Genomic DNA, 11,636 nt, shown 5'->3' with positions numbered 1-11,636 from the left:
CATCACATTTCCAAACCTATGAAGATAGCGCACTGCAAAGCAGCGGACATTGGGAGAGACAAGGTTGCCATGCATACATTCCTAAGCGGTTATTTACCCAGTCCCTTGCTGGTGCTCGGCTCTGTCAAGAGCTTGACGAGACCCCATCCCAAACTTCGGTGTGACGTGACGGGCACTGAACAGCCAAGCAGCACAGGATGAAGATGCCAGGGAAGCGACAGGATCAGAGAGGAGGGCAGGGGACATTGCAGTCTGGGAAAAGGAGGAGATATCAGTGATCGGCTGGGCTCGAGGTGGGGAGGGAACAGCCCGGGTTGAGGTGGCCAGACGACAGCGTGGACAGCAAGAAGACAACTAGGAAAAGCTAGAGCTTGGAGAGGGGAATGGAAAAGCCAGCGCCTGACGAAAAGCCTGTAAAGACACCTCCGAGGCGAAACAAAAGATCCGAGGGCGCTGCAGGGCAGAACGTCGCCGAGTGACTGAAAGTGGAAGCACTTAAAGCCAGACAGGCTCGGATAGCCTCGGGGACGCGGGCTTAGGGCGTGGGAGCGTGTCCCGGGCTGACAGGTCGCCGCGCACGTGCGCCTAAGGCAGCGGGCTGAGTCCTTCATCCGTGCCAACCACGCACGAGTTCTTCTCGGGACCGCAGTCTCTCCAAAACATCTTTATTGTCGCCCACGGACCCTGCCAGGAAAGGCCACCACCAGAGAGAGAGAGAGAGAGAGCGCGGCGGGGACGCAGGGGCGGGGGTGGGGGGGGGTGGGAAGCGAGGCCTGAGCACGGCGCGTGCGCCTAGCGCTCCGCGCGGCAGGAGGGCGGGACAAGAAGAATGTTTCCCAGAAGCCCCGGCCACTCGCAGCCGCCGGAGCTCCCGCTCTCCGGCCGGGCGGCGTGCCCCGCCCACCACGTCCGTCCGTCCGTCGCGGCTCGCGGGCGCCCCCTGAAGGTCCGGGGGAGTACGGCGGCGCCCGCGAGCAGGCAGCGTGCGGCGGGTCCAGCCGCTCGCCCGCGTCGTCACCACAGTGCGCCGACCTGTGGCGGCGCGGCTGAGCCCCGCGGAGGGAGGGAGGGAGGGAGGGAGAAAGGGAGGGAGCCGCCAGACGCGGCGGGGGAGGGGAGCGACGGTGGCGCAAGCGGCGCGGAGCGAGCGCTGCCTGCCCGGGTCTCCTGCTGCGTGGCTGCCTGCGTGCTCCCGACCCGGCCGTCCGAGCCAGCCCGCGGGCCGCGCGCGCTTCCGAGCGGCCGGAGGAGTCCATGGTGCAGAACTTAGCGGCGGACTGANGGAGACCGGGCCTCCTGCGCTGGCGCGGCCGCCGGACCTCGGCCTGAGGTAAACACGGCGGGCCGGGGAGAGCGGACGGGCCGCCCCGGGGCGCAGCGCGGCGAGGGCGCAGGCCGGGCGTCGGGCAAAGTTTGGGACTCGCGCGCGGCTCGGGCGGCGTCTTTTCGCTGCGAGCAAAGTTGGGAGCCGCGGCCCCGGGCGGCGCGGGACGGACGTCCAGTTTGGGCGCGCGCGGGGCCTAGGAGCCGGGGCGGCGCGGGCGGCGGGGCCTCGGCCTCGGCAGGAAGGGGCTCCAGGCCCGGCCCGGCCCGACCCGCGGCTCCCCCGCCCGCAGTGGGAACGTGTCGGCCGGGCTTCCGGGCGCTCCCAGGCTGGCCCGCTTTCCCGTGGAGTTCGCGTTCGTCCCCGAGCCTCCCTGCCCCGCTGGTGAAACCAAACTTCCCTAGGCTGTGACCTCTCCGGCGCCTGAACGAGGAAGCGCCGGCCGGCGCCTGGCCTCGGCCTCGGCCTCTCCCTCCCTCGGCGGCCGCCTCCCCACCCCCGCCGCCGGTTTTAAAACCCGCTGCCCGGGCTGACCGCGGTCTAACCGGCCAGGAGATCGAAACTCAACCCCGCTCAAGCCCTGCCTTAGAGCCGGGGACTGAGTACCGATGAGAACATTGGCAAATGCTCGTCTTCCGCACGGATCTCGAAGAATTTAATTTAAGGGACACACCTGGTTGCAATTGAGGGCAACAGTCCCAGATTGAAATGGTGACCTACACTCCCCATGCGTTACCCTGTACAGTATCGTATTCCAGTAGGCCGGTTAATCATCTGCGTGTGTGAGGTAGTAAACAATACAGAATGTAAGTTTTACACGCTGATCGTACTATGTAAAACTACCGTCTTCCAGGGCTGGCCGCGGCTGCTTCTCATTCATTTTGGATTACATTTTGGCTACCATCCTTATATACTAGCAGTGAACTAACGGATTTAGGCAAAACTGACGAGAAAGTTTTTAGTATGCCTTGACTAAGAGATGGTAGTATAAAAATTTCCCCCAATTTGGGCAGTTTTCTCTGAATTTTGGGAAAAGTATATCAATAAGTGCGTTTTTTTTCATTTTCAAGGACAAGATAATTCATATATGATTTATTTGCCGCAGTCCCACAACAGTGAAGTGATTCTTAGCCCTTGCATTTAACCGGTATTTTTTATAAAATTTTTTTGTGTAATTTTGTTTCTCCACACCCTGCTTCCACCACCCCCGCCCCCCTTCCCCCTCTGCATTGGCACTTGCCTTAACCATTTTACTATTATTTAAAACAGAAGGAAAAGGTTGGTAGTTTGGTTGTTATTATGTTTTTTTTGCCCAATTAGACAAAAAAAAAAAAATAAAAATTGAAAATATCTTTAGATACGAATTAATTTGCATTTTGTTTATGCAATCATTCTTTTTTCATTGTTTATCAAGACAGGGTTTCTCTGTGTAGCCCTATCCATCCTGGATCTGCTCTGTAGATCAGGCTGCCTCAGTCTCAGAGATCTGTCTGCCTCTGCCTCTAGAGTGTTGGGATTAAAGGTGTGCACCACCTTTGCCCCTCTGTGGTCAGTGTTTCAAAGATTAGCAGTTCCTACTGTAGCTTCACTTTAGCTAATAGTTTTTTCTTTGCCCTTCTGTAAATATACTGCAAAGGCAGCCTTTAATATGACAAAGGAGAAGAAAATACAAAAGAAAGTGTAGTTTACTTAAAAGCGTGATGCAGAGAAAAATTTTAAGAATTTTCTTCCTGGAAGTCCCTCATGTGGTTATGGGCCTTCTATTAGGTATTCTCAATTTCCCCATCTTCCTGGAGCACTGATAGTTTACGAGTGGTTTTCATGAAAACCTACCTAACCTGCTGTCATCCCTGACATACCTTTAGTAGTGAAGTATAATAATGGAAACTACCCATCAGCTCGCACATTTTAGGTACTTCAATGCAAGATAGTTGTAAACCACCATTCTAAGAGGGCAGTGTGCCTCAAAGTAATATAAGCTAGTTATAAAATAATGTGTACTGTGAGTCCCAGCATCTGCTCTTGTCTTTTAGGGATGTAAGTGGTGTTTTGCCTTACCTTGTCTACTGAAAATCAGATGAGTTCCCCCCCCCCCACCCCCACCCCCCTTCGGTTTTTTGAGACAGGGTTTCTCTCTGGAGCCCTGGTTGTTCTGGAACTCGCACTGTAGAACAGGCTGGCTGTGAACTCAGAAGTCCTCCTGCCTCTGTCTCCCAAGTGCTGGGAATTACAGTTGTACTAGCTTTAAAACCCAGGTCATTTGTTTTTCAAACATTTACCTTGTTATTTAATTATATTTGTCCATGGAGGCCAGAACAAGGTGTGTGATCTCCTGGAGCTAGAGTAGCCGACAGTTGTGAACCACTAGATGTAGGTATTGGGAACTGAATTCTGATTCCCTCAAAGAGCAGCAAGTGTTTTTAACTGCTGAGCCATCTTTCTAGTCTCCAAACCTAAATTCTTAAAATTCTGTTCCTCACCTTGTACTTCGTTCTGCATCTGAGCAGTGGTGACTGTAGTAGCTGAAGAGTCTAGAGTTAAAATAGCCGGTATCATGGTCTGGTAGTAGTGGCTTTTGTTGGCCTGAGATGGTTCATCGGGTAAAGGCCACCTGAGCGTCCAGTCTTTGGAACTCATACAAAGATGGAAGTCGTTCTCTGTGCTGTGTTGTACAACCCTACCCCTAGCACAATAGAAATAAATTAATTGAAAAATATATTTTGAATTTTATTCCTAAAATTACCTTTGAATTTTGTCCCTATTTAAAAATTAAAATTATGGCACAATAAAATTTCAGTGTGAGAATTTTAAAACACCATCCTCTCTTGCTTGGAAAATAACTTCCTAGTAAGACAAACATGACAACAGCATTTATCTTTGTTAACCCACAGTCTTTAACACTCTTCAGCCAGAATGAGCCTTTTGTATTAGATTGTGTTGCTTACCTTCTCAAATGGCTTTCTTTCTCAGTCCCAGTAAATCTCTGGCCTTTACATAACTCTGAACTTACTTAGATTTCTTCCCTGACTCCATCTTCTTCCCTTTTCTCCAACCACATTTCTCCAGGGCTCCCGAGGTGTTCTCTGACTGTTCTGTCTGAAGCAGCATCCCCGTCTCCCACGCTTCCTATTCCATTTTATGTCAGTTTTTCCCCCCACAGCATTTTACCTCTTTCTGACATACTGCTGTTAATCTAACAAGTTTATTATGTTTCTTCAGTCTAATGCAACTTCCATGAGAACAGGTTTTGTCTTAGTTTTTTCTTTATATTGCAAGTGTATGTGCATGTGCACGTACAGCCAATGAATGGGGTTCAGAGGACAACTTGGGGAAGTGTGTTCTCTTGTGGATCTTAGGGATCTTACTAAATCACTAGACTTTGTATCAAGTGTCTTTACCTGCTGAGTCATCTAACTGGCCCAGGGTTTGTCATTTTGTCAATGTTTTACTCCTAACAATTTGAATAGTACATAGCATTGTAGTAGGTAAATGACAACTATTTCGTGGATTCATATGTTTTCTGTTATAACTATTAAAGCTAGTATTATAGTTTTTAAAAGTTTATTATAGGCTTTTACAGTTTATTAAGTCTCCACTCTTGAATAATTTGCCAAATTATTTACGTTCATGCATATAGGCCATGTTTACATAGAGTCCACATATATTTTTTTTAAACGTGTGCACACATGTATATGTCTCTTGAGTGTCTGTTCACATGTGCGCTTGGGTGCCTACAGAGGCCACAACTTCAGTTACAGGTGTTTGTGAGCCACTTGACCGCTGGGATCCAAAGGCTGGTTCCCATTATTGAACAGGTAGGTTGTTTTTTTTTTTTTTTTTTACTGCTGAGCTACCCCTCTAGCCTAGGAGTCCTTTTAAAAAGAAGAGTGGCAGTTTATGGCGTAAATCTGTTACTTGTGGGAACATAGAAACCCTGAGCACTTAGCTAAAAGCAAAGTGGTGTAGCCTGTCTTTTTGTCTTGTTTAAAGTTCATCTAGAAGCTGTGCTGGATGCAATTTGGTAGGATAGACAGAAGTGGCATTAGGGTGCTAGGTCTTGAAGGAGAGGCAATCCTAGTGTGTGTGGGAAGATGTGTGTGCAGGCTTTTAGCAGTAGTCAGGGGAGATGCAAAACATTGAATAGGTAATTGAAACAATAGATATGGGTGAAATTGCCTTGGGAGGGAATATAACTAGGAAGAAAAATAGAGATGCCCTAGAATGGAAACACAGTGGCCTTAAAAAGTTTACTGGAAGAATGTGAGCTCTCAGAGAACTCTGTGAAGGTCAGAGGAGCCTGAGTGGAATGTGCTGTTACAGAAGCCACAGTGTCTCAAGGGGAGTGTAGTTAGTAAGGTCGGATGTGGATGAACATTGAATAAGATTTACACTTTTGTTAGATATAACAGTATGAAACACATTGGTTTATTGACCAAGTAGGACCTTATTTTTTTTTTTTTCAAATTGGTGTTTGTGTAATTGCTTGACCAGTTCTAAAAGTGCTGAAATCAGTTTAAAAAATTATTAACCCAGAGTATAGAAGACACCTGATGTTACTTAGTAATTACTGCTAGCCAATCTGCTGTAGATACTTTACCTTTTACTTGCAGCAGCTTTGTAATATTAGATGAATTAGTCTATTTTACAGAAATGACTTGGGTCTGTAGAGCAATTAAATGATTTAAGTGATAGTTTCTGCTTCATATCTATATGTAGGGTCATCTAATGTTGGCTTATAGATAGGCATTCTATCAGTTGTCCTTCCAGCCTTTAGATCATTGCTGTCCAGTAGACATTTCTGTGATGTAAATACTGTGTGTCTATCTCCATTACGGATAACAGCAAGAAATCTGGCTAGTGTAATTGGGGAACTGAGAGTGTGGTTACCTATGGTGGTAATAGAGTAGAAGTCATTGAGAATCTCCTAAATATGAAATATCTTATAACAAGTAGAAGTGAAGGGGTTGGTGATTTAGTTCACTGGTGGGACATTGTTTATTTCTAATCCCCCAACCCTACCCACCAAAGGTAAAATGTTTACTCTCAGACTTTTTTTTTTTTTTTTTTTTTTGGCTTCCTAATGCTGTGACCCTTTAATATAGTTTCTCATGTTGTGGTGACCCCAAACATAAAAATTGTCTTTGTTGCTACTGTTATGAATTGTAATATAAATGTTTTTTGGAGGTAGAGGTTTGCTGAAAGGGTCATGACCCACAGGTTGAGAACCATTGCTGTTTTAAACATGCTGCTTTGATTACTTGGGACTTTTAGGTGTTCTATGTTTTGTTGTAGGTTACTTAATCGCAAACTTTAGAAGACTTGTAAGTCTAAGCATTTTTTAAAACCCTGAACCATTTGATTCAGTTGCAGATGCAGTCTTATCATCTTAAATGTTCTGTTATCATCTGTTCTGTTGTTATTTGTTTTTGTTTTTTTCAACACAGGGTCTCACTGTGTAACTCTGGCTATCCTGGAACTCACTAGACAAAGCTCAAACTCAGAAAAATCCATCTGCCTCTGCCTCCAAAGTGCTGGGATTAATGGCACCCAGTTCTGTTACGTAATTATAATGTAAGTATCAAGGTCAAATAATTAATCTTGGTATAGTACCACTATCTAGCCTCAGACCTCATTGTTTTGCCAATTTCCTTAGTAATTTTGTAACAAAAGCATCCTGGTTTACATTTCATTCTAATATCTCTTTAGACTGTTAACCTAGAAAAATCTTAAGGTCTTAGTAACTAATAGATATGTAGGAAAGTATTCTGAGATTAAAGGCCCATTTGTTAACCAACTTGATACTTATTTATCTTGTTCAAGTTTGGCCAGTGAAAGAGTCCTTTAGTGCAGTTTCTGTTAGCCTTTCTTTTCAGTTGCTTTGAGTATGTTGAGAACTTACTATTTTGGGGGGTTAGTGGGGAGTGGGTTGGGATGTGTGGGTGTTGAATGTGAGATAGAAAGAGAATAAAAGAAGAAAAGGTTGGGGATCTTGCATACCAGGAACTAACTCCACAAGTCTTTTTTTTTTCCCCCAACAGTGAGGTTTGACTTTGACTGTCTTTTATTTAAAAAGTATTTTGTTTGATTGGTGGTATAGTTCCAATGAGCTCTGGGGGTCCTGGTTAGTTCATATTGATGTTCCTTCTATGGGACTTTAGTCCCCTTCAGCTCCCTGGGTATTTCTCTGACTCCTTCATTGGGGACAGAAAACACATGGTGGAACTTGTGGCTCTAGCTGTATATATAGCAGAGGATGGCCTAGTCGGTCGGTCGTCAATGGGAGGAGAGGCCTTAGGTCTTGTGAAGGCTCTATGCCCCTGTATATGGGAATGCCAGGACCAGGAATGGGAGTGGGAGGGTTGGAGAGCAAGGGGGGTGGGGGGAGATAGGGGATTTTTGGAGGGGAAACTAGGAAAGGGGATATAACATTTGAAATGTAAATAAAGAAAATTTCTAATAAAAAGTAGTATTTTGTTGTATATGTTCTGAACTTTCAACTGTGAGCAAAGTGTAAGGACTTAACCATGTGGGAAAGGGTGTTGTGTTTGTGTTTAATGCCAAGGGACAGAATCCTCAGAAACCTTCAAAATAGTTCTTGCTTAATGCAGTTCCCTCACTCAGCACACAAATCTGAGAGTCAGACTCAGTTGTTTCTAAGGCAAGTAGTACTTTGACAGTTAAGATATCCATCGCTCATTGCAGCTGTTCTCAACCTGTGGGTCATGACTTTGAGGGCAGGGTGTCACATACCAGATAGCCTGCATATCAGATATTTACATTATGATTTATAACCATAGCAAAGTTACAGTTATGACGTAGTAATGAAGTAATTTTATAGTTGTGGGTCAGCACAACATGAACTTTATTATCAAAGGGTCCTAGCAGTGGTTGAGAACCACTGCATTCATTAATGAAGACTTTTATTATTTATTTATTTATTTTTACTATTATTATTTTTGGTTTTTCGAGACAGGGTTTCTCTGTGTAGCCCTGGCTGTCCTGGAACTCAATCTGTAGACCAGGCTGGCCTCGAGCTCAGAAATCCACCTGCCTCTGCCTCCTGAGTGCTGGGATAAAAGGCAGGTGCCACCATGCCTGGCCTGAAAATGTTTTTAAGCAATTTTTTTCTTTACTGTAATTAGTCACTAGTTACTCCCTTCTGAATTTCTTAGACACTTCTTACCTGTATCAAACATTTGGCACTTTGTACGTCCAGTTTTGTTCATTTTCTGTATCTTATTTCTCCAACTGTGTATAGGAAAGGATACAGTACCTTAGTTTACATTGTCCTTACATCCTATGTCAGGCTCTATACAAAGTAGTTGTTCAACAGTATAAAATAAATGAAAAAATTATTAAGACAACATGCTTTGAAAATTCCCAGAGCAATGAATCTTTCAAATTATATATGGTATTCTATTGTAAATATAGTTGCAGCACTGTTGTATGCCTGATCGATCACCTGTAAGAAAACATTCTGTAATGTTAGTGTTCTAGTGGAGAATAATGTTACTAATTTCAAGAAAAATTGTAAGCTATTCACTTGAAAGCTTTATTGTGAAAGAACTTTTTAGGTAGGGTGACTTCAGTGCAGTACTATATTTCTATAGGGACAGTTAATTAGACAATAACATAATATGAATGAGATATATGAAACAGTAATTGGCTTTATTGCTTCAAAATGGTTACAGATGGCAGGAGAGATGACTGAGCTCTTAAGAGCACTGGCTGCTTTTTCAGAGGACCTGGGTTCAATTCCCAGCACCCACATGTGCCCAGACTTTAAACAAAGCAAAACATCTATACGTATTTTAAAAAGTCTTAAAACTGCCACAAAAGTAGTAAAGTTGAAATTATTGGGGAAACCAATATAAATAAACTTTAAAGAAAGTTTAAAATATATTTCATATTAATAACATAGCTACTCCAGCTTTTCTTGATTATTGTTTGTGTGGCATGTTTTTCCATATTTTATAAAAAGAGACCTATAATGATTTTTTTTTTACTTTCCCCAACATTTATTTTTAAATGTTTCAGATATACAGAAGGAAATAGAAGAATCAGAGCCAGTGAGATGGCCCAGTAGATAGCTCAGTAGGCAGAGGTGCTGGCCACCATGCCTGTGGGCCTGAGTCTTCTACATGTTGTCCTTTGCCCTCCACACACATGCCAAGGCATGCACGTGTGCTTGTGCTCACACATGATAGATAGATAATTGTACAAAGGTGGTACCCATCACCCACACTCCACTGCTGACTCTTTACTACACTGCCTCTGTGTGCCTTTTCTTACCCAGGTCTCCCTGCCTCATTTCTCCATCTTTTTCTGTACATTTGCTTCCCGGTAGAGTGTCCCCTGCACAGTGGGGTTCCATGAGCCTTGGGCACAGGAACCATGACTCAGGATTAGAGAGATATGCATTACTTCCAGCTCCAGGAGGGATTGTCTGTGCATGTAGGGTACCCACCTGCACAGGCGTGCCCAGCTCCAGCGTCAGCCCAGCGATGGGGTCAGTGAAGATGGTGAGGGCAGACGCCATGGGAGCCTGGACAAAGTGTGACAGAACCATGTTATGCTCCCCCGTCCATGCAGCATCTTTCAACATAGCTCGTGAGAGGAAGAGGGCCTTCATGTCCATTGAAGTATCCAGTTCTTTAGGTACTTCAGGTTCCTCCGGTTCTTGCTCAGACTCCTCCTTGATGGACTCAGGCTCTGGGAAGCCTTGGCAGCTCCTGGGGCCACCCACTTTTGCTGCTTCTCAGCTCTGCCAGTCATCTTGAAGGCAAAACCTCACAATGTAGACCCTCTCCCTAGACTAACGGTTGGGTCATACCAACCAGGAAGCTGCCCTGCGTGACCCTCCCAGACCCATGCCTGCATGTGCGCATCGCCTGGCCGAGACTTACACTTTTTTTTTTTAAGATTGATTTATTTTATGTATGTGAGTATACCATTGCTGTCTTTAGACACTGCAGAAGAGGGCGTCAGATCCCATTACAGATGGTTGTGAGCCACCATGTGGTTGCTGGGAATTGAACTCAGGACCTCTGGAAGTGGTGCTCTTAATCACTGAGCCATCTTTCCAGCCCCAGCTATAATTTAATGTTGGTACATAAAGTGAGTTTCTTAGGGAGTTAGGAATACAATTCAGCTTTTTCTCTGTCTGCCTCTGTCCCCCACCTCTGTGTGCATGTGTGTATGTGTGTATTATTGGCATATATATGCCACAACATATATAGAGGTCAGAGGACAATCTCAGATTTGGTCCTCACTTTTTCCTGTGTTTGAGACAGATAGGGGAGTGGGGAGATGAAAGGAGAAGAAACACAGAGATGGCATCTTTAGGCCATGTGGGTAGGAAAGAACACTTGGGAAACTGGTCAGCTAATGTATATCTTGAGAGGGAATAGTTTCTTTTTTAGGGTGATAGAAATGTTTTTAAACTTGATTGAAGTGGGAACTTAAGGGTTCTTTGGAAAGTCCATTGTGTTGGATGGTGTTTTGCTGGGGTAGACACTAAAGGAGTGTTTTTTTGAGGCGAACACAAGGACACATGATGCTGATGACACACATGTATTGGTCCACCTTACATTGCATAGTTGAGCTCTACTGTTCCTCCATAAAGAGGAACTCACCAAAAAGCTTCTGGAGGTGGCTGGGGCTTCTTGCAGCTTCAGTGGACTCAGGCTGATTGGCAGCATGATGTCAGCTGAGACAGATGCACGTGCTGGGGCAAGACCCATGGAGGACACATGATGTTTAGAGGGTATAAATAGGACCTGATGGACAGTGACAGGCTGAGCTTGGCTTGCTTATAGTGGGTCTCACATCTTTGCTGGTCTTTGCTTTGCTGAGAGAGACACAGCCCAGAACACAGCCAGGAGGGTGACGAAGCTGAGGCCTGACTGTTTCTGCTAGGTAGTTCTACTGCTGTTTATTTGTATTTGCTGTCCCAACACTATTGAGCTGGGCTGCTGGTGTATCTGTGAAGTGTTTGCAAGTGGATCAAGCTGCCTGCTGCTGACCTGTTGTTTTCCAGACAACACAGATGGGAGTTGCGCCAAAGAACTCTTTCTAAACAAGTCCACTTCCCCTGTATCCTTTCTTTTCCATTACTTCTGGTGGGTTACAAGTGAGCTTAAAGCATTTAAGAATCGTAATTAATATAATCCCAGCACTCGGGAGGCAGAGGCAGGCGGATTTCTGAGTTCAAGACCAGCCTGAGCCGGGCGTGGTGGCGCACGCCTTTAATCCCAGCACTCGGGAGGCAGAGGCAGGTGGATTTCTGAGTTCGAGGCCAGCCTGGTCTACA

The 11,636-nt window shown here is 45.5% G+C and overlaps 1 protein-coding gene across 1 annotated transcript in view; it reads left to right on the top strand.

Moving 5' to 3' along the window:
• The first annotated feature begins 1,114 nt into the window (after positions 1-1,114).
• The window catches only part of Scaf11 (SR-related CTD associated factor 11), a 50,340-nt gene continuing 39,818 nt past the window's right edge, over positions 1,115-11,636 (top strand). Inside the window, exon 1 of the mRNA XM_029548027.1 lies at positions 1,115-1,330. The gene's annotated coding sequence lies outside the window, so the exon portion shown is untranslated. The remainder of the gene's footprint in view (positions 1,331-11,636) is intronic.

Source organism: Mus pahari, chromosome 17 (genome assembly GCF_900095145.1).
Source record: "Mus pahari chromosome 17, PAHARI_EIJ_v1.1, whole genome shotgun sequence".
Taxonomy (NCBI): domain Eukaryota; kingdom Metazoa; phylum Chordata; class Mammalia; order Rodentia; family Muridae; genus Mus; species Mus pahari.
Note: the sequence above shows the minus strand (reverse complement) of the source record. Positions and strands in the feature narration are given on the sequence as shown.